The 23,182-nt window shown below is 42.3% G+C and overlaps 1 protein-coding gene and 1 long non-coding RNA gene across 6 annotated transcripts in view; one reads left to right on the top strand and one right to left on the bottom strand.

Moving 5' to 3' along the window:
* LOC123383548 (transport and Golgi organization protein 1 homolog) overlaps positions 1-23,182 on the bottom strand; it is a 355,976-nt gene that overhangs the window by 22,751 nt on the left and 310,043 nt on the right. For 4 of the 5 annotated variants that reach the window (XR_006593373.1, XR_006593371.1, XR_006593372.1 and 1 more), the window contains 2 exons: positions 21,557-21,770; positions 19,941-21,182 (listed from right to left, as the gene is read on the bottom strand). The exons of the other annotated variant lie outside the window; for it this stretch is intronic. The gene's annotated coding sequence lies outside the window, so the exon portion shown is untranslated. Of the gene's footprint in view, positions 1-19,940; positions 21,183-21,556; positions 21,771-23,182 lie in introns of those variants that run through there. 5 annotated transcript variants of the gene reach the window in all.
* On the top strand, positions 995-22,895 carry LOC123383553. The gene is made up of 4 exons (XR_006593383.1): positions 995-1,102; positions 1,400-1,556; positions 18,115-18,176; positions 21,997-22,895. It is a non-coding gene; the product is annotated as an uncharacterized LOC123383553 (long non-coding RNA).

The raw sequence follows: 23,182 nt of genomic DNA, 5'->3' as shown, positions 1-23,182 counted from the left end.
GGGACGCTTAACCCACTGAACCACCCAGGCGCCGCAGAAAGCATCTGATTTAAAAGCGGCATCACTGCTACATTGCCAATGATGGGTTGCAGATGAAAGCGTGACACGTGACACGCCTCCGTCACCGATGGGGTGGCGCAAGTGTGACCTAACCTTAACCCCTAACCCTAACCCCTGACCCCAACCCTAACAGATGCTGGCTTCTTCAGCTGTGAAAGTGAAAAGAGCCATTCAGGAAGCATCAGATTTGATAGTGGCATCGCAACTCCATCGCCAATGAAGGGGTGCAAGCATGAGACTCCTCCATCGCTATTGGGGGCTGGTGCAGGCGTGACAGTGATGGAGGGGTGGCACGCCTGCACCCCCCCTTGGCACATTTTTGGGTGAAATAGTGTTGACACATTTCTTGTACTAATTCTAGGCATACATCCTCGTGATTCCATATGTCTGTAAATATGTTGTATGTAACCACAAGTGTAGCTATCACATGAAAGCGTGCCACACTATTTTTGCAGGAATGACTCTATTCCGTTGGCTCTACCTTGTATCCCCAGTACTTATTCGTTCCATAGATGGAAGCCAGTATCTCTCTCTCAAAGGTGTCAATTTTTTATCTAACCTAAGTATTTTGGTGGTAAGCACAATTACCTCTTGTTCAGCATGTGTAAATTGGTGGGCTATTTTTCTGTGAACATTGCTTAAAGCATTACAAATGATGTCATTCTATTAATAAATTTGGTTTAATTCTTCACTTGCAAGAAAGGAGAAGGAAAAGATTTCTTTGTGTCCCAGGCCCTATCACTAAGATCCATCCCAATCTGGAGAACAGGCTATGTTGCCCAGAGCAACTTCAATGCCTCAGCTGAGCGGCCATGGCCTTCAGCATTGCAGGACTTCCCATGGTGGCCAGCAGAGGGCGTGCGAGCACCACAAACCGGGAGGGGCGGGTTCCTCTCCATGCGCGGTGATAGCCGGCAGAGGGCGCCCCGTGAGCTTTTCTGACCCAGGGCACCTCAGAGCAGGAAGGGCTTCTGTTGCTCCCAGAGCTCTCAGGGCCTCTGCCACTGCCTGAGGACAGAGACCAGAGCTGCGTTTCCAGCAGGTACTGCCGCCCTCTCCAGGGGAGACCTTGGGAGCCTTGCAGCAACTTGGTGTCTCCTGAGTCGCCAGAGAGAAGCTGCCTTGTTGCACTGAGTGTTGAGGAGAGGGCCCTGGGTGGCTTCCCTGGGCACTGGCCAGTCGGTCAGCAGCACAGGCCCTTGCATTTTGTGGGCTGTTCCCGAGTTTCATTCCTCACTTTCCCAGACAGTATTTGAACAAGATGTGTTTTACTAAAGGACCCGTGGATCGAGGGGTCTCATGACATCACATCATAGATGCCGTGGATGGTTTGTTCCAGATTCAGGCTGGTTTCTGGGGAGAAATCCTGACAGAAATTCAGAAGAACGGGAGCTGCATTCAGTTAAGACATGAAAACATGAAATACTTGTCTCAGGACCGTCTAGAAGAATGAGCTGGGACCCACTTTCCGAGTCCTGCTGGAACCAGAGACCGAGGTAAGGGCACAGACTGTCCCCCACATCATACATGCTTTTAAAAAATTTCATGGTTATTTTTCCCACATAGGGAAGTGATTGAAAACTACAGAAAACCTGGTAGGTAGGTGTCATTAACCTTATGTTATTTTTTAGTTCAAATTCCAGTTGGTAGAGTGTAATATTAGTTTCAGGTGTACAATATAGAGCAACACTTCCACTCGTCACTGGGTGCTCATCCCAGGTGCACGTCTTAATCCCCATCACCTGTTTCATCCATTCCTCTCCCCCCCCCCCCCCCCCGGCCATCCCACTGTGGAAACCCTCAGTTTGTTTCCTAGTTAAGAGTCTGTTTGTTCGTTACTGTCTCCTTTTCCCCCCCTTTGTTTTCTTTCATTTCCACGTGTTAGTGAAATCACCTGGTATTTGTCTTTCTCTGACAGGCTTATTTCACCCACCATAACATTCTCTCGCTCCATCCACCTCGTGGCAAATGATGAGATTTCATGTTTTTATGGCTAAATAATATTCCATTCCATATACTACGTCTCAGTTTATTCATCAGTTGATGGAAGCTTGGGCAATTTCTGTAATTTGGCTGCTGTAGAAAATGCTGCTATAAACATCAGGGTGCATGTATCCCTTTGAAGTATTATTTTTGTATTCTTTGTGTAAACACCTTGTAGTGAAATTGCTGGATTGTAAGGTAGTTCTCTTTTCAATTTTTTGAGGAATCTCCATGATGTTGTCCAGAGTGGCTGCACCAGTTTGCATTTCTACCAGCCATGCAAGAGGGTTCCTCTTTCCCCACATCCTTGGCAACACGTGTGGTTTCGTCATTCATTGATTTTAGTCATTCTGACAGATGTAAGGTGGTATCTCATTGTACTTTTGGATTGTATTTCCCTGATGATCAGTGTTGAGCATCTTTTCATGAGTCTCTTGGCTATCTGTGTGTCTTCTTTGGGAAAATGTCTCTTCATGTCTCCTGCCCATTTTTAATTGGATTTCTCATTTTTTGGATGTTGTATAACCTTATATGTTTTGGATACCAGCCCTTTATCAGTTGTTGTTTGCAAATATCTTCCATTCTGTAGGTTACATTTAATTTTGTTTATTGTTTCCTTTGTTATAGAAGCTTTTTATTTTTATCAAGTCCCATTATTTTTGCTTGTGTTTCCCTTACATCACGAGACGTATCTACAAAGAAGTTGGTACAGCCAGTGTCAAATAAGTTACAGCCTGTGTTTTCCTCTGGGGTTTTTGTGGTTTCAGGTTTCACACATGGGTCTTCATCCATTTGGAATTTATTTTTGTGTATGTTGTAAGAAAGTGTTCCATGTTTGTTTGCACGTTGCTGTCTAGTTTTCCTAAAACCATATGTTAAAGACTTTTTTTATGTTTGTTTATTTTGTGAATATAATTTATTGTCAAATTGGCTTACATACAACCCCACTGCTCATCCCAACAAATGCCCTCCTCAATGTCCATCACCCATTTTCCCTCTCCCCCACCCCCCCATTCACACTTAGTTTGTTCTCTGTATTTAAGGGTGTTGTGGTTTGCCTCGCTCCCTCTCTGTGCCTATTTTTTCCCCTTCCCTTCCCCCATGGTCTTCTGTTCAGTTTCTCACAATCCACATATGAGTGAAAACATAGGATATCTGTCCTTCTCTGACTTATTTCACTCCAGTATACTACCCTCCAGTTCCATTCATGTTGCTGCAAATGGCATGATTTCATTCTTTCTCATTGCCAAGTAGTATTCCATTGAATATATAAGCCACATTAGCTTTATCCATTCATCAGTTGATGGACATTTAGGCTCTTTCCATAATTTGGCTCTTGTTGAAAGTGCTGCTATAAACATTGGGGTACAAGTGCCCCTATGCATCGGCACTCCTGTATCCCTTGGGTAAATTCCTGGTAGTGTTATTGCTGGGTCATAGGGTACCTCTACTTTTAATTTTTTGAGAAACCTCCACACTGTGTTCCAGAGAGCTGCACCAGTTTGCATTCCTACCAACAGTGCAAGAGGGTTCCTGTTTCTCCACATCCTTGTCATCAGCGTCTGTAGTTTTCTAATTTGTCCATTTGAGCCACTCTGACTGGTGTAAGGTGGTATCTCAGTGTGATTTGATTTGTATTTCCTTGATGATGAGTGAGGTTGAGCATCTTTTCATGTGCCTGTTGGCCATCTGTATTTTTGAGAGAGAGACAGACAGACAGAGAGAGAATACAGAGGAGGGACAGAGAGAGAAGGAGAGAGAATCCCAAGCAGGCTCTGCACTGACGTGGGGTCCAAACTCATGAACCCTGACATTATGACCTGATCTGAATGCAAGAGTCAGATGCTTAAGTGACTGAGCCACCCATGTACCCCAGGACTATCTTTTCCATTGGATATTCTTTCCCACTTTGACCATATACTTGTGAGTTCATTTCTGGGTTTCCATTCTATTGATCTGTGTGTGTGTGTGTGTGTGTGTGTGTGTGTGTGTGTGTGTGTGTTTTCCCTCAGTACCATACCATTCTGATCACTATAGCTTTGTAATAAAACCTAAAGTCTGGAATTGTGATGCCTCCAGCTTTGCTTGTCTTCTACAAGTTTTGTTTTGGCTGTTTGGGGTCGTTTGTGTTTCCATACAAATTTTAGGATTATTCATTGAAGTTCTGTGAAAAATATTTTGTTGGAGGCTTCTGGGAAGATGGTGGCATAGGAGGACGCTGGGCTCACCACGTTCTGCGGATCACTTAGATTCCACCCACACCTGCCTAAATAACCCAGAAAATTGCCAGAAGACTCACAGAACGGAGTCTCCAGAACCAAGTGTAGACAAGAGGTCCATGGAAGAGGGTAGGAAGGGTGGAGAGGCGGTGCGCACTACATGGACTGGCGGGAGGGAGCCGGGGTGGAGAGGCAGCCCGCTGGCAAAGAGGAGACCCTGAGTCTGCCTTGCAAAAGTGGAGGGGCTGGACAGAGTGTGTTCTGACAGCAAGCGGGACTTAATATCTGGAAGGTTATAAGTTAGATCTGCTCGGAAAACAGGAGGGCTGGAGGACAATGGGAGGGAGAGTTGTTGAGCCCTGGACAACAGAGCGCAGCTTGGTGGGGAACAAAGGTGCTCGCCAGCGCCATCTTCCTCGCCCATCCCCCAGCCAAAATCCCAAAGGGAACCAGTTCCTGTCAGGGAACTTGCGTGCACTGTGCAAACACCCAACGCTGTGCTTCTGCGGATCCATCCCTCCGGCGGGTCTGACTCCCTCCTGGTGCCACAGGGCCCATCCCGAAGCGGATATCCAAAGGAAAAGGGAGCTAAGCCTGCCCCTCCCGCCCCTGTGCACCTGGCCGATCAACCCCAGCTAATATGCCAGATCCCCAGCATCACAAGCCTGGCAGTGTGCAAGTAGCCCAGATGGGCCACGCCACCCCACAGTGAATCCCGCACCTAGGAGAAGGGAAGAGAAGGTACACACCAGTCTGACTGTGGCCCCAGCGGTGGCCTGGGGGCAGACATCAGGTCTGACTGCGGCCCTGCCCACCAATGCAAGTTATTCAAGACAGCACAGGCGAAGTGCCCTGCTGTTCCGCACCACTCCAGGGACTATCCAAAATGACGGAATGGAAGAATTCCCCATAAAAAAAAACCTCCAGGAAATAACGACAGCTAATGAACTGATCAAAAACGATTTAAACAATATAACAGAAAGTGAATTTAGAATAATAGTCATAAAATGAATTGCTGGGCTTGGAAACAGTATAAAGGACAGCACAGAATCTATTGCTACAGAGATCAAGGGACTAAGGAACAGCCAGGAGGAGCTAAAAAGTGCTATTAATGAGCTGCAAAATAAAATGGAGATGACCACAGCTTGGATTGAAGAGGCAGAGGAGAGAATAGGTGAACTGGAAGATAAAATTATGGAAAAAAAGAAGCTGAGAAAAAGAGAGATAAAAAAATCCAGGAGTATGAGGGGGAAATTAGAGAACTAAGTGATGCACTAAAGAGAAATAATCTATGCATAATTGGTATTCCAGAGGAGGAAGAGAGAGGGAAAGGTGCTGAAGGTATACTTAAAGAAATCACAGCTGAGAAATTCCCTGATCTGGGGAAGGAAAAAGACATTGAAATCCAAGAGGCACAGAGAACTCCCTTCAGACGTAACTTGAATCGATCTTCTGCACGACATATCATAGTGAAACTGGCAAAATACAAGGATAAAGAGAAAATTCTGAAAGCAGCTAGGGATAAATGTGCTCTAAATTATAAAGGGACACTGATAAGACTCGTGACGGATCTCTCTACTGAAACTTGGCAGGCCAGAAAGGAATGGCAGGAAATCTTCAATGTGATGAACAGAAAAAATATGCAGCCAAGAATCCTCTATCCAGCAAATCTGTCGTTTAGAATAGAGGGAGGGATAAAGGTCTTCCCAAACAAAAACTGAAGGAATTCATCACCACTAAACCAGCCCTACAAGAGATCCTAAGGGGGATCCTGTGAGACAAAGTACCAGAGATATCGCTACAAGCATGAAACCTACAGACATCACAATGACTCTAAACCCATATCTTTCTATAACACTGAATGTAAATGGACTAAATGCGCCAACCAAAAGACATAGAGTATCAGAATGGATAAAAAAACAAGACCCATTTGCTGTCCACAAGAGACTCATTTTAGACCTGAGGACACTTTCATATTGAAAGTGAGGGGATGGAGAACTATCTATCATGCTACTGAAAGTCAAAAGAAAGCTGGAGTAGCCATACTTATATAAGACAAACTAGACTTTAAATTAAAGGCTGTAACAAGAGATGAAGAAGGGCATTATATAATAATTACAGGGTCTATCCATCAAGAAGAACTAACAATTATAAATGTCTATGCGCCGAATACCCGAGCCCCCAAATATATAAAACAATTACTCACAAACATAAGCAACCTTATTGACAAGAATGTGGTAAGTGCAGGGGACTTTAATACTGCACTTACAACAATGGATAGATCATCTAGACACATGGTCAATAAAGAAACAAGGGCCTTGAATGATACATTGGATCAGATGGACTTGACAGATATATTTAGAACTCTGCATCCCAAAGCAACAGAATATATTTTCTTCTTGAGTGCATATGGAACATTCTCCAAGATCACATACTGGGTCACAAAACAGCCCTTCATAAGTATACAAGAATTGAGATCATACCATGCATACTTTTGGACCACAATGCTATGAAGCTTGAAATCAACCACAGGAAAAAGTCTGGAAAACCTCCAAAAGCATGGAGGCTAAAGAACACTCTACTAAAGAATGAATGGATCAGCCAGGCAATTAGGGAAGAAATTAAAAAATATATGGAAACAAACAAAAATGAAAATGCAACAATCCAAATGCTTTGGGATGCAGCGAAGGCAGTCCTGAGAGGAAAATACATTGCAATCCAGGCCTATCTCAAGAAACAAAAAAATCCCAAATACAAAATCTAACAGCACACCTAAAGGAACTAGAAGTAGAACAGCAAAGACACCCCACACCCAGCAGAAGAAGAGAAATAATAAAGATCAGAACATAAATAAACAATATAGAATCTAAAAAAACAGTAGAGCAGATCAACGAAACCAAGAGTTGTTTTTTTGAAAAAATAAACAAAATTGATAAGCCTCTAGCCAGGCTTCTCAAAAAGAAAAGGGAGATGACCCAAATAGATCAAATCATGAATGAAAATGGAATTATTACAACCAATCCCTCAGAAATACAAGAAATTATCAGGGAATATTATGAAAAATTACATGCCAACAAACTGGACAACCTGGAAAAAGGGACAAATTCCTAAGCACCCACACACTTCCAAAACTCAAACAGGAGGAAATCAAAACCTTGAACAGACCCATAACCAGCAAAGAAATTGAATCAGTTGTCAAAAATCTCCCAACAAATAAGAGTCCAGGACCAGATGGCTTCCCTGGGGAATTCTACCAGACATTTAAAGCAGAGATAATACCTATCCTTCTCAAGCTGTTCCAAAAAATTGAAAGGGAAGGAAAACTACCAGACTCATTCTATGAAGCCAGTGTTACTTTGTTTCCCAAACCAGAGACCCAGCAAAAAAAAAAAAAAAAAAAAAAAAAAAAAAGAGAACTACAGGCCAATATCCCTGATGAATATGGATGCCACAATTCTCAATAAGATGCTAGCAAATCGAATTTAACAGCTTATAAAAAGAATTATTCACCATGATCAAGTGGGATTCATTCCTAGGATGCAGTACTGGTTCAACATTTGCAAATCCATCAACGTGATACATCACATTAATAAAAGAAAAGATAAGAATCATATGATCCTGTCAATCGATGCAGAAAAAGCATTTGACAAAATCCAGCACCCTTTCTTAATAAAAACCCTCAAGAAAGTCAAGATAGAAGGAACATACTTAAACATCATAAAAGCCATTTATGAAAAGCCCATAGCTAATATCATCCTCAGTGGGGAAAAACTGAGAGCTTTTTCCCTGAGATCAGGAACACGACAGGGATGCCCACTCTCACCGCTGTTGTTTAACATAGTGTTGGAAGTTCTAGCATCAGCAATCAGACAACAAAAGGAAATCAAAGGCATCAAAATTGGCAAAGATGAAGTCAAGCTTTCACTTTTTTCAGATGACATAATAGTATACATGGAAAATCCGATAGACTCCACCAAAAGTCTGCTAGAACTGATACATGAATTCAGCAAAGTTGCAGGATACAAATTCAATGTACAGAAATCCGTTGCATTCTTATACACCAATAATGAAGCAACAGAAAGACAAATAAAGAAACTGATCCCATTCACAATTGCACCAAGAAGCATAAAATACCTAGGAATAAATCTAACCAAAGATGTACAAGATCTGTATGCTGAAAACTATAGAAAGCTTATGAAGGAAATTGAAGAAGATATAAAGCAATGGGAAAACATTCAGTACTCATGGGTTGGAAAAATGAATATTGTTAAAATGTCAATACTACCCAAAGCTATCTACACATTCAATGCAATCCCAATCAAAATTGCACCAGCATTCTTCTCAAATCCAGAACAAGCAATCCTAAAATTCATATGGAAGCACAAAAGGCCCCGAATAGCCAAAGTAATCTTGAAGAAGAAGACCAAAGCAGGAGGCATCACAATCCCAGACTTTAGCCTCTACTACAAAGCTGTCATCATCAAGACGGCATGGTATTGGCACAAAAACAGACACATAGACCAATGGAATAGAATAGAAACCCCAGAACTAGACCCACAAAAGTATGGCCAACTAATCTTTGACAAAGCAGGAGAGAATATCCAATGGAAAAAAGACAGTCTCTTTAACAAATGGTGCTGGGAGAACTGGACAGCAACATGCAGAAGGTTGAAACTAGACCACTTTCTCACACCATTCACAAAAATAAACTCAAAATGGATAAAGGACCTGAATGTGAGACGGGAAACGATCAAAACCCTAGAAGAGAAAGCAGGAAAAAACCTCTCTGACCTCAGCCGTAGCAGTCTCTTACTTGACACATCCCCAAAGGCAAGGGAATTAAAAGCAAAAATGAACTATTGGGACCTTATGAAGATAAAAAGCTTCTGCACAGCAAAGGAAACAACCAACAAAACTAAAAGGCAACCAACAGAATGGGAAAAGATATTTCCAAATGACATATCGGACAACGGACTAGTATCCAAAATCTATAAAGAGCTCACCAAACTCCCCACCCGAAAAACAAATAATCCAGTGAAGAAATGGGCAGAAAACATGAATAGACACTTCTCTAAAGAAGACATCAGGATGGCCAACAGGCACATGAAAAGATGCTCAATGTCGCTCCTCATCAGGGAAACACAAATCAAAACCACACTCAGATACCACCTCACTCCAGTCAGAGTAGCCAAAATGAACAAATCAGGAGACTATAGATGCTGGAGAGGATGTGGAGAAACAGAAACCCTCTTGCATTTTGGTGGGAATGCAAACTGGTGCAGCCACTCTGGAAAACAGTGTGGAAGTTCCTCAAAAAATTAAAAATAGACCTACCCTATGAGGAAGCAATAGCACTGCTAGGAATTTACCCAAGGGATACAGGAGTGTTGATGCATAGGGGCACTTGTACCCCAATGTTTATAGCAGTACTCTCAACAATAGCCAAATTGTGGAAAAAGCCTAAATGTCCATCAACTGTTGAATGGATAAAGAAATTGTGGTTTATATATACAATGGAGTACTACGTGGCAATGAGAAAGAATGAAATATGGCCCTTTGTAGCAACGTGGATGGAACTGGAGAGTGTGATGCTAAGTGAAATAAGCCATATAGAGAAAGACAGATACCATATGTTTTCACTCTTATGAGGATCCTGAGAAACTTAACAGAAGACCATGGGGGAGGGGAAGGGAAAAAAAAAGTTAGAGAGGGAGGGAGCCAAACCATGAGAGACTCTTAAAAACTGAGAATGAACTGTGGGTTGATGGGGGGTGGGAGGGAGGGGAGGGTGGGTGATGGGCATTGAGGAGGGCACCTGTTGGGATGAGCACTGGGTGTTGTATGGAATCCAATTTGACAATAAATTTCATATATTAAAAAAAAATTTGTTAATGTCATAGGGATTTCATTACATGTATAGATTGTTTTGAGGAGAGTAGACATTTTAACAGTATTTGTTCTTCCCATCCATGAACATGAAATGTATTTCCATTTCTTTGTGTCATCTTCCATTTCTTTCATCAGCGTTTCATAGCCTTGAGAGTACAGGCCTTTCATCTCTTTGCTTAGGTTTATTCCTGGTATCTTGTGGTATTTGGTGCACCTGTCAATGGGATTGATTCCTTAATTTCTCTTTCTGTTAATTCGTGATTTGTTTATAGAAATGCAATAGATTTCTGTACATTGATTTTTGTATATTGTGACTTGTGGAATTCATATATCAATTCTAGCAATTTTTATGGGATTCTTTCATGTTTTTTGTATGGAGCATCATGTCATTTACAAATAGCAAAGGTTCTACTTCTTCCTTGCTGATTTGGATTCCTTTATTTCTTTTTGTTGTCTAATTGCTATGGCCGGGACTTCCAGTACTATGTGGAATAACAGTGGTGAGAGGGGACATCTCTGTCTTGTTCCTGACCTTAGAGGAAAAGCTTTTAATTTTTCCTCATTCAGGATGAGATTAGCTGTGGGTTTTTCATAGATGACTTTATTATGTGCAGGTGTGTTGAGTCTCAATCTACTTTGCTGAGGGTTTTTATCATGAATGGATGTGACATTTTGCCAGTTGCTTTTTCTGCATCTGTTGAAAGCATCTTATTTTTCTTATCCTTTCTTCTCTTACTGTGGTGCATCATGTTGATTGATCTGTGCGTGTGGAACCACCCTTGCGGCCCAAAAATATATCCCACTTGATTATGGGAAATGGTTCTGTTAATGTATTGTTGAATTTCATTTGAAGGTATTTAATGAGAATTTCTGCATACATGCTCATCAGGGTATTGGCCTTCACTTCTATTAAAAATTTTTAAAAACATATTTTCAAATGTTTATTTATTTACTTAGAGAGATAGAGTACATAAAAGTGAGGGAGAGGCAGAGAGACAGGGAGAGAGAGAATCCTGAGTAGGCTCTGCACTGTCAGCGCAGGTCCAATGTGGGACTTGAACCCATGAACTGTAAGATAATGACCTAATCAGAAATTAAGAGTTGGAAAGTCAACCGACCGAGCCATCCAGGTGCCCCTGCAGTTTTCGTTTTTTTAAATTTTTTTAACATTTATTTATTTTTGAGACAGAGAGAGACAGAGCATGAACGGGGGAGGGTCAGAGAGAGAGGGAGACACAGAATCCGAAACAGGCTCCAGGCTCTGAACCGTCAGCACGGAGCCCGATGCGGGGCTCGAACTCACAGACTGTGAGATCATGACCTGAGCCGAAGTCGGACGCTCAACCGACTGAGCCACCCAGGCGCCCCAGTTTTCGTTTTTATCTGGTTTTGGTATCAGGGTAGTGATGGTCTCATAACATGAATTTGTAAGTTTTCCTTCTTTTTTATTTTTTGTAATAATTTGAGAAGAATAGATATTACCTCTTCCTTAAATATTTGGTAGAATTCATCAGTGAAGCCATCTGGCCCTGAACTCTTGTGTTTGGGGAGATATTTTTTAAATTACTGATTCAATTTCTTTCTGGTTTCAGATTTTCTATATCTTCCTATTTCACTTTTGGTAGTTTATGTGTTTCTATGAATTTATCCATTTCTCTCAGAGTGTCCAATTTGTTTGCATTTAGTTTTTCATAATATTGTCTTCTAATTGTATTTCTGTGGTGTTGACTGTTATTTCTCCTCTCTTATTTGTGATTTTATTTATTTAAATTCTTTCTTTTTTCTTTGTGATAAGTCTGGCTAGGAGGTTTTCAAGTTGATTACTGTTTTCAAAGAACCAGCCCCTGGTTTCACTGACTTGGTCTACTGTTTTTTGTTTCTATATCACTTATTTCTGCTTTAATCTTTATTATTTCCTTCCTTCTGCTGTCTTTAGCCTTGGATTGTTCTTTTTATCAGTCCTTTAATTGTAAGTTTGGATTGTTCAAGATTTTTTCTTGCTTTTTAAGGTAGGCTTGTATTGTTATATACTGTCTTAGGACTGCTTTTGCCACATTCCAAAGTTTTTACCAGTGTATTTTCATTTTCATTTGTTTCAGTGTATTTTCTCGTTGATTTCCTGGTTGGCCCATTCATTTAGTAGCATGTTGTTTAACCTCCCTTTATTTGTGGTTTCTCCCCCCCCCCTTTTTTTTGTGGTTGACTTCACGTTTCCTAGTTTTGTGGTCAGAAAAGATGCTTGGTCTGATCTCATCTTTGTGTACTTGTTGAGGCCTGATTTGTAACCTAGAATGTGATCGATTCTGGAGAATGTCCCATGTGCACTTGAAAAGAATGTGTATTCTGCCATTTTAGTATGGAGTGTTCTGAATATATCTGTTAAACCCATCTGGTCCAGTGTGTCATTCAAAACCATTGTTTCCTTGTTGATTTTCTGTTAGAGAATGTGTCCTTTGATGTAAGTAATGTGTTAAATTCCTCCACTATCATTATTATAAATGAGTTCCTTTATGTTTGTTGTTAATTCTTTCATATATCTGGCGATTGCATGTTGGATGCATAAAAATTTACAATCGTTGGATCTTATTGTTTGATTGTCCCCTTTATTATGAGATAGTGTCCATCTTCATCTCTTGTACTGTTTCTTTTTTTTTTTTTTAATTTATGTTTTAGTCCTGGTCATGTTCCTGACCTTAGGGGGAAAGCTTCTCAGTGTCTCTCCATTGAAGATGCTATTAGCTTTGGGACTTTCACATATGGACATTATGATGTTGAGGCATGATCCTTCTATCCCTCCTTTCGTGAGGGTTTTTTTCATCAAGAAAGAAGGCTGTATTTTGTCAAATGCTTTTTCTGCATCTATTGAGAGAATCATGTGGTTCTTATCCTTTTTTTTTTTTTTTGGTTAATGTGATGTATCACATCACTTGATTTGCAGATATTGAATCAGCTGTGCATCCCAGGAAAAAAACCCACCTCATTATGGTGAATACTTCTTTTTATGTATTGTTGGATCTGGTTTGCTTATTTTTTGTGAGAATTTTTGCATTCAGTTTCATCAGGGAAATTGGTCTGTAGTTCTCCTTTTTAGTGGAATCTTTGTCCACTTTGGACTCAAGACAATGTTGGCCTCATAGAATGAGTTTGGAACTGTTCCTTCCACTTCTCTGGCCATGACTTTATCTTCTTTCATTTGGGATGGGTTCCTGTCTTGGCATTTTGGCTGAGTATTTGCCTTTGTGTTACAAAAGCTCCTTATGTTACCTGCCTGTGCGATGAATGGCTTTATGAAGAGGATGCCATCTAGTGTCCAGGGCTTGGAACTTCAGGGAGTGTCTCTGCTGTGTGTTGCGTGCACTGTTTTGTGTTCTGGCTGCACTGTCCTTCAGGCCAGTTGTATGGGCAATGTATGGTCCTTGGCCAGAATGTGCTGAGTTTTATCTAAGTCTGCTCTGATCTGCTTGTTAAATGAGACTTGAAATGACTGCCACTAGAAGTGAAGCCCTGCAGAACTGTCTGGTCAAGAGAGCTGGTGTGGTCAGGGGCTTCTGCTGTTCTTCTGGGGGAAGCGGCCAGCTCCATTGGGACTGAGGCAAGCTTGACCTAGAAGGGCAGTCTCACCAGACCAGAGGGTGGGGTATGGCTTGGTGTAAGTGTGTTAGGCAGCCAGCGTGGGAATTGCCTTGTTTCCAGCAGGTGGCTCTGTGTTTATGCCGGGGGTCAGAGGAAGGAAATGGTGCCACCCAGCTCCTTTGTCCCTAGACGGTCATCTTTTTGAACACTGCCTCTCAGGGGTGTTCTCCAAGAAGTGTATAATCTCCCCACTGTGTGCACCAGACATTGTATACCAGGCATTGTACAGATCACTGTTTCCATGCCACCTGCCCCCAAGTTGTTTGCTGCCTTCTCTCTAGGAGTAGGGCAGTGCTCTCAGGGCTGTGTCCCAGCCAAACCTGCTAATCTTAAAACTCCACATCCTTGGGGTGCCTGGATGGCTTGGTTAAGTGTCTGACTCTTGATAGTGGCTCAGATCATGACCTCGTTGTCATGGGATTCTCTCTCTCCCTCTCTCCCTGCCCCTCCCTTTCATGCGCTCTCTGTTTCTTTAAAAATAAATAAACTTAAATTAAAAATTAAAAAATTAGTGGCATGGAATACCTTATTTAGGCAAGATTGCCTCCCTGAGGGAATGGCAGTGGTATATCAGTAAAATTTCTAGTACTGACTAGGCAATTATGTTGACTGGTTAAATGTTACATTCCTGCAGGAATGAAACTAGGTTTGGTGATGTGGGGCCTTAACATAAGTAACTCCATGAGGGACCTGGGATTTTTCTTAATATTCCAAACCCGAATTCTTACACATCCATTTTTTTATTAGAAATACAGCCCTAAATAATATTTTAGCCACCTACTGCTGGCCCGATTTTCATATCCTGTGAAACTGTGACCATCTCCTAATCATAGATGAAGATCAACTCTGTGACTCTAAGATCTTTGTGGGTCTAAGTTACTTTGATCCAAGTTACTAAGATCTTTGTGAGTCTAAGTTTACTGCTAGCCTTTTGAAGCCTTTGACCCAGGGACCCCAAGCCAGGCTGCTGAGCCATCACGTAGGCACAGAAGCACCCTTTCCAAGTCACCTCTTCCTAAAGCGTTGTCTTTCCCTCTTGTACTTCTGGGTCTTACCCTTTGGCAAGTCACATGCTGTGATGGACATCCACTCATGCAAACCTGTGTAAGTGGCTCAGAGAAAGCTGCTTGCCTGTGACTGCCACTTCATGGTCACATCTTTTCCTTCTGAAACCCCTTGAACTCACTATCATTCTTCTAATCTTTGGATATTTTTTGAATTAGAAATATTTGATTCTGTTGTATTCCTGCTAAAAATATGCATGAAAATATTAAAGCAAGGATTCTTTAGAATAAGAGAGCAAGTCACAATGATTCATCTGGCCATTTGTGCTTTTTTTTTTTTAATGTTCAGGCATGATATAAAGTACATCCTGTAAAATCTGAGTGTGGTTTATTATCTACGATAACCATCTTTATGGAAAGCCATTCGATAACATGCTCATTCAAGATCAGAAAACCACTTAACCATATAATAAAGTGGCATATACATATGTTATTATCTTCAAGTATGTAAAGTAGATGTTTCTATAACTTGCATATCATTTTGTATTATTCAGTTTTCTGTAACATGAATGCAATTATTTAAATAAAACAATAATAAGAACAATAAGAATAGGCAAATGTCAATCACTAGTAACTAAAAGTAGGACTAATTACATAATATAATGTGTTGAAAAAATAAAACCATGATTACTAATAATCTTTTAATTCATAATGGGTTTCTAGTTACCAAAATTTGGGAAGATAGTGCTGAGTCTCCACATACGTCAGACTGTTTTCTGGTTATTGATGTCATATCTGTTTGTACATTATCGCAATCAATATCTAGAAGAGATATGTATTATTAACTAAAGTTTATATTTTTACTCAGATTTCTTAGGTTTAACCCCTTCTGTTCCAGACTCATCTGTAATGTGTAAGCTGGCACATTACATTCAGTCATCCTGTCTCCTTGGGCTCCACTTGGCCATGATATTTTTTTAATTTTCCATTATTTTTCATTATCTGCGAAGTTTTGAGAGGTGCTTTTGTAGAATGTATTTTGTAGGATGATTCTTGGTTTGGCTATGACTAATGTTTTCAAATGAGTAGACTGGAGTTCATATCTTTTGGAATAGAAGATCCAGAAGCATAATGCCATCCATAATTATCACTTCACATACAGGGTGTTTACTCTGAAGATTGGGGTCTTTTGTTAGGATTGTTCTTGTTCTGTGAAAAATGCTATTGGTATTTTGATGGAGATTGCATTGTATCAATTGCTTTGGGTAGTATAGACATTTTCACAATATTTGTACTTCCAATCCATGAGCATGGAATGTCCTTCCATTTCTGTGTCATCTTGAATTTCTTTCATGAGTGTTTTAAAGTTTTCAGAACATAGGTCGCTCACCTCTTTGGCTAGATTTATTCATATGTATCTTCTTATTTGGTGAGGTGTCTTTTTTATTTGGTGTGCAATTGTAAATGGGTCTGTTCTCTTAATTTCTCTTTCTACTGATTCATTATTGTTGTCTAGAAATGCAACAGATTTCTGTACAGTGATTTTGTATCCTGTGACATTGCTGAATTCATTTGTCAGTTCTAGCAGTTATTGGGTGGACTCCTTAAGGTTTTCTATATATAGTGCCATGTCATCTGCAATGTGTGAAAGTTTTACTTGTTCCTGATTTGGATTCCTTTTATTTTTTATTTTTATTTTTTGTCTGATTGCTGTGGCTTGGACTTCCAGTACTATGTTTAATACAAGTGGTGAGAGTAGAAATCCTTGTCTCGTTCCTGACCTTAGAGGAAAAGCTCTCAGAAATTCCCCATTAAGGAGGATGTTAACTGTGGGGTTTTCATAGATGACCTTTATTATGTTGATGTATGTTCCCTCTAAACCTACTTTTTGGGGTTTTTTATCATGAATGGATGTTGTACTTTGTCAAATACTTTTTTTCTGCATGTGTTGAAATGATTGTATGGTTCTTTTCTTTTCAAGTTTATTCATTTTTAACAGAGACAGAGCGTGAGCAGGGGAGGGGCAGAGAGAGAGACACACACAGAATTTGGAGCAGGCTCTTGGCTCTAAGCTGTCAGCACAGAGCCTGACGCGGGGCTCAAACTCACGAATCATGAGGTCATGACCTGAGCTGATATAGGACTGTTAAAGGACTGAGCAACCCAGGTGCCCCGATCATATGGTTCTTATCTTTTGTCCTGTTGATGTATTGTATCACATTGATTGATTTGTGATTATTGAACCACAGCTGGGTGTGGTGCAGATGTGCACACCGTCCTGTGGCAGCTATGCATGTGGCTGGCCAGACAGGGTGCCCTTGTGGTTTTAACAAAGTTTGCCCTGATACCAGCAGGCTTGGAGTGGGTGAGTCCCCCAGTGAACCCTTGGGACTGGCGCACTGCTAACAAGTGTCTGTGCAGCCTCACCCCCCCCTGGTAGGTGCCTCTGGGCTTATTCTGGGAGTGGGGGTGGGGGAGAAGAATGGTGCCTGTGAGCATCCTCATGGTTGGAGAAGTCCCCCAACACACCCAGTGGTTGGAGAAGTCCCCCAACACACTCAGAAATCAGCACGAACAGTTCTGTCTCCTGTTGCCTCCGCATTGTGTAAACTGCCACGTTTACATTGCCTCTTCACACAGGCAGGGACCTGGCTATCCCTCACCCTCCTGGATCACCCAGTGCTGAGTCAGCTGACCTCCAAAGCTCCAGGATCTAAACTCAAGGGAATTTGGCCCCTCTCTGTTTTAAAGCCAAATGTTATGAGGATTAGTCTTCCCTGTGTGAGCTCCCTGGTGTGAGGCCTCACTTTCTCTGCCCTCCCTGCAGGCAGCCGCCCTCCACCTTTCTGACCTTCCTAACCTTTCAGATGCAGCTTCTTTCTATTTAGGTGTAGAGTTTGGTCTGCCACTCGTTGGATCGCTGTGTGGTTTATGGACTTGGACGTGGATGTCATGTAGTTTGAAACATGGGACAGGGCGAACTCAGGGTCCTCTTACTCTGCAATTATTAATTTTTTAAATGTCTTGCTATTTTGGATTTTTGAGACATGGTCAGACAGACTCCTGTTACCCATGCACTTCAGGATTAGAAAGGAGTTTTCACCCATTTTCTTCTAGTATTTTATGTTTTAAAACTCTCTTTAATGAGGTATAAGTTACATATAAAAATAGCCTCAAGTTAAAGGGTATAATTTGATGAGACTTGATCTCATGCCTACAGCACCATGAAGTTATACAGTTTCTCTCTAAACCTTAAATCATAATCCTTTGCGTCTAACTTAAATGTTTCTTTTGAGGTAACGAAGAAAGTTTTTTTACGTTTTCAGATATTGCCCTGATGTCTGAATGCCTGCATTGGGATACCTCTTTTCTGATAGTCTATATTCCTGTAAGTATTGCATTCGGTCTACCTTTGGACTTTAATCTCTCTTGTATCACTCTGTTCATGTAATTTTGTTGCACTACTTTAATGATGAGGGCTTCATAACTGGATTGATTTTCACTAAATGGCATGAGCTGCAGTTCCACTTATGACAGCAAGCACAGGCTTCCTGTGTTAGGTACTCAAGAGCAAGGCAGATACCCTGGGCACTTGAGCTGAGAATTTAACTCTTTTTGCCAGCCCTCTTCCCTACCCTTGGAGACAGGAATCCCCTTTTGTTCACACAGAAATGTGGGTGCAGTCAGTAGAGAAAGTCCCCTTCTCTCCCTTACCCTTTGTCTCTCAAACTCCCTGTTGCTACCTTGTGCCCTTCCCTTTCTCTGACTCAATCCCCCAGGCCCACTGCTCCAATCCAGCCATGATCAGGGCGTCCTCCAGCTGCTGGCCTCTGCTCTGGCCATCCCTCAGTGAAGAAAACTGCAGGGATTATTTAGTTCACGGGTCTGATCAAGAAATCTCTGCTCCTCAGAGCGCTCCTGCATGTGGTGCTGTCTGGGGAGACCTGGCATCCTGGGCGAGGGTCTGACTCCATTTGTGACCTCCTCACTCCTCTCCCACCATCACTGCTGGGCCCTCATCCTTCCCCACCATTAGAACTCAGCCATTTCCTAGGGGCAGATACCTGTCTATATGACCCCGAGGCACCAGGGAGTCAGTGAATATTTCTAAAGTAAATAAGCACAAACACCCCATAAATCTAGATACAGGAAGTTCCCACCACCCCGGAAAACTCCCTCGGGCTCCCTTGCACAGAGGGTGACCTTGCTTCTATCCTCCATCACCACCATTTCTGCCAGTTTGTTACTCGTGTGTACAGGAACCCCACTATATGCATCGATGGGGAGTGAGAGTAGATCCTCCTAGAAGCAGACGTTGACATAGAATGGTGAAAGGTGTATTGGGGACACTAGGAAGAACAGAGTGGAGGGGACAGGATGGGCAGGGAACGCATTCAGGCAGATCTCACACCTTTTTTTTATTTGTTTTATTTAAAAAAAAATTTTTTTAACATTTATTTATTTTTGAGACAGAGAGAGACAGAGCATGAATGGGGGGAGGGCCAGAGAGAGAGGGAGACACAGAATCTGAAGTAGGCTCCAGGCTCTGAGCTGTCGGCACAGAGCCTGATGCGGGGCTCGAACTCATGGATCGCGAGATCGTGACCTGAGCGAAGTCGGACGCTCAACCGACTGAGCCACCCAGGCGCCCCTCTCACACCTTTTTAAAATATATAATCACCATAGTCTGTCACCTTGCACAGTCCTCTTCAAATTTCAAAATAGTTGTCTTATAAGGCAAAGAGATTTAAGAGATTTTGGGTAATTTTTGTATGATCCTATATTTCCTACATGCATTCTGTTTTCTGTAGTTTATCTGTGGCCTCAGATGAACACATTAGTGTGTGGCTGCATCCGTGAGATTATATGTGATGGAAAATGATTGTCTTCATATCTCAGACCTAGATCTCTGAATGTACATGTTCTCATAATTTTCTTTCTTTGTCTGGTAGGGCCTAAATTTTAATAGAAAAATGAGGGACCTTGTCTTACTGTTTAAAAGGGCAATTGCCAATCCCTGGGCTGAGGTGTTAACAGTCTTAATGAACTTCCATGACTGTCTTTTTTTGATGATCATTGTGTGGAGATATCTTAATTGAAACTGTGAGAAGGGTGAGTGGACACTTCCCAGACATTTTGCAGATGCATTCTGTATTCAATGTCTTCTTTTCATAATGTCCTTAGGAACAAATATTACCCCTGTTTCACAGAAAACAAAGCTGAGGCTCTGTGTAGGTCCCACTGAGAACTGGTATTAGGGCTGAGACAGCAGGAACACAGGAAAAACCTTGGGATATTGTGAGAGAAGTTTGAGGAGATGGAAAGCTGTAGTCAGGGTGATGACAGGGGTCCAGCAGGGGTGGCATCTGGTCAATCCTGAATTGTAGGTTGACCCACTGGAGTCTGACTCAGGCTGAAAGCCAGTTCAGGCACTCAGCTGACCTAGGTCCTTTCTTCACTTTTAGTTTCACTGAGGGATATGAACTTGGACAAGCATTTCCGTAAGACCAAGTTAAACTTCCCATATCTGCCGGGCATTTTTTCCCACAAATATCCAGAGCCTTTAGAAAACCCAGGGAGAAAACAGTCCATTTAGATGATTGCCTAGGTGCACTTTGGCAGCACTGACGTTTTGGAGATAAACACTGCATTGTGCACTGAGAGTGATCCCACATAGCAGCTCCGTGTGGACCTCATGCTCCCTGCTCAGGCTGTGGCCAGGAATGGCTTCCAACTGCATCTACTGACCCCAACGCCCTCCCCTCTGCACCTCCTCAAACTCAGCTTACTGTGCTCAACTTCCTTTCTATTCCTGCGTGATTCAAGTTCCCCCATTTTTGCACTGGATCCTTCACTGGTACTTCCACTATGGTGACCACAAGGTCTGTGTCATATAATGCATGTGCCCCCTTTCAGACGGGACATCTGAGGCACCTACACTTAGGGGTGCATCTCATCCTTCACAGAGCTCAAAACATTGTGTCTAAGACAGGCACCAGTGCTCCCGGTACGTCTGCCTTTGTGTAAAACTCCTCTTTCTTTTTGACAAGAGAAACCTACAGCTGACCTCATTACAGGGAAATGACACAGCCCATTGTACACTATGTCCCGAGAAACTTGAGGTATGTGACACTGTCCTCAGGCAGGCTTGCAGTTGAATTGCCAAGTCCTCACAAACATCCCTACATCATTCCCACCAAGTCTTTCACCAAGAAGACTAATACGCTTTATCAGTCCCTCATCCAGTTCAGGTCATCTTACCAAATTTAGTACATGGAGGAGCTGGTGGAGGAGGTGGCCCATAGCCCGTGACTGGTGGTGAAGGGTGGTCCATGGGGGACAGCCTGCAAGGCGATCCTGGGGAAGGACCAGGCCCTCTTGCATACATAATGGCCTGCGGAACAGAAAGGAAAGCTATGTTCATAGGACAGAGCAAAGCATCAACACCAGCAAAAAGTGGGAACCCAAAGAAGCAGTGTTCATCTCCTGCCAGTTTCCCCACCACCAGGTTCCAAGGGGGCAGCATCAGCGCCAAAATCTCTACCCATACTTTGGGTTCCACTAATGCTTTTGGGGTGTGGAATGGATGCTATGGGGATAAACCAGCGTTCGCACATGTTTGTAAATGTAAAACAGCAAAGGCTCTTTTCCTAGAGGATTTATGGAATGAATACTAAATTAATAAAATAGCATACTCCCCATAGGAAGACATCTAAGTCCACGGTCACCCTCCACCCTTCATCCCCCTCCACCACAAAGGCTGCTTACTGTGTATGTGAAGAACTACAGAATGAGAAGGAATGACAGTCCCAGTTTCCACCCATGGAATCATAGCCCTTGTGGCTCAAAGCTCTGCCTCTAAGCCCCCGCCTGTCCCCGATCTGCTGCTCTCCTGACAGTAGGGTGTCCTCCTCTCTGCAAGTGCTATCCAGTGGCACAGAGACACATGGGGCGATAGGGATCCTGAGGTCCTGCAGAGAACCTGGAAAGAAAGCATGCTCTTAGAGAAACACTTCGCCTATACATGTTAATTGGGTTCAGCTAATTTATTTTAATTCAGAGGTACTTCTCAGCTTAAGTAGAGTAAAATTTGCAGGGTACTTTTGTCCTCTAAAAAAATGAGCTGAAATTCTAATTAACAAAATTAACACAAATGCACTTTGATTTCTGGTGTAAATTTCCGTGTTTTACCTGTACCTCTGAAACAGGACAGAACAGAACCTGCTCATATGAACACAAGGGAAGGCCATGGTGGGGACTTGCCACACAGGTAATTTTGGATTTTCTCCAAAATTCTTAACTTTCAGTACATGTTTTCTACAACAAGTATGTCACCTCTTATAGTTCAGAATGTTCATACCCAGGGCACACCTGAAGGGATTCTGGATAGCATGTTTACCACAAAAAGATCGAATGCTCATGGATGTGAAAGTTATGCTGTCTAAGACCACTCTAAATGACACATACAAAAATATAAGTTGCAGTGAAGGGAGTTTGCATTTTCAGATTGTAGAGATATCCACAGATTTCTGAACACATTAAAACCCTTGACAGAAACAGGAGAGGAAGAAACAGCAAGAGCAGTGATGCCACATTGAGGAGATCCAGAAAGAATGAGGCAAGCCAGGAGACTTCCAAGTGGCGTGTAGGATCATCCACCTTCCAGGAACACACTGGAAAAGCCCTAAGGTCCTCACCCCTAAGCACACTTAACTTGTAAACTTACCACAGAGAGATGCCAGGTGGACAGTAGAGAAGCCCGTAGACTATTCGGTAAAGGTTGTGCGTTTGGAAATAAAAACACAAGCAGACATATCATACGACACAGAAACCAGAGACATTGGCAGGAGAGTGTGCTGTACAGAAAGATGCGGGTGTCAGGAGAGACTTAGAACTGAAAATGGCCAGAGCATTTCCCTCGTACCTCTCGGCACTTTTGGTAGAGTCAGTATTGGTATCACTCATGGGAGTGACACCAGCTTCTGGATCTGCTAAAGGCCCTGGATGGGATGGACATTTATTCTGATTTGAGTAGACTGTTGGGGGATTAAAAACAAAACAAAACAGGGGCGCCTGGGTGGCGCAGTCGGTTAAGCGTCCGACTTCAGCCAGGTCACGATCTCGCGGTCCGTGAGTTCGAGCCCCGCGTCGGGCTCTGGGCTGATGGCTCAGAGCCTGGAGCCTGTTTCCGATTCTGTGTCTCCCTCTCTCTCTGCCCCTCCCCCCGTTCATGCTCTGTCTCTCTCTGTCCCAAAAATAAATAAACATTAAAAAATAATTTTAAATTGCACAGGGCACAAAATAAAAAGTTGGAGTAATGATGGGGTTTCGCATTTTTCAATTTTAAACAATATGGTAGACTTTCTAGCAGGTTAATCTCCTAGCCAGAATCAA

The sequence above is a fragment of the Felis catus genome (assembly GCF_018350175.1).
Source record: "Felis catus isolate Fca126 chromosome A2 unlocalized genomic scaffold, F.catus_Fca126_mat1.0 chrA2_random_Un_scaffold_37, whole genome shotgun sequence".
Lineage (NCBI taxonomy): Eukaryota > Metazoa > Chordata > Mammalia > Carnivora > Felidae > Felis > Felis catus.
Note: the sequence above shows the minus strand (reverse complement) of the source record. Positions and strands in the feature narration are given on the sequence as shown.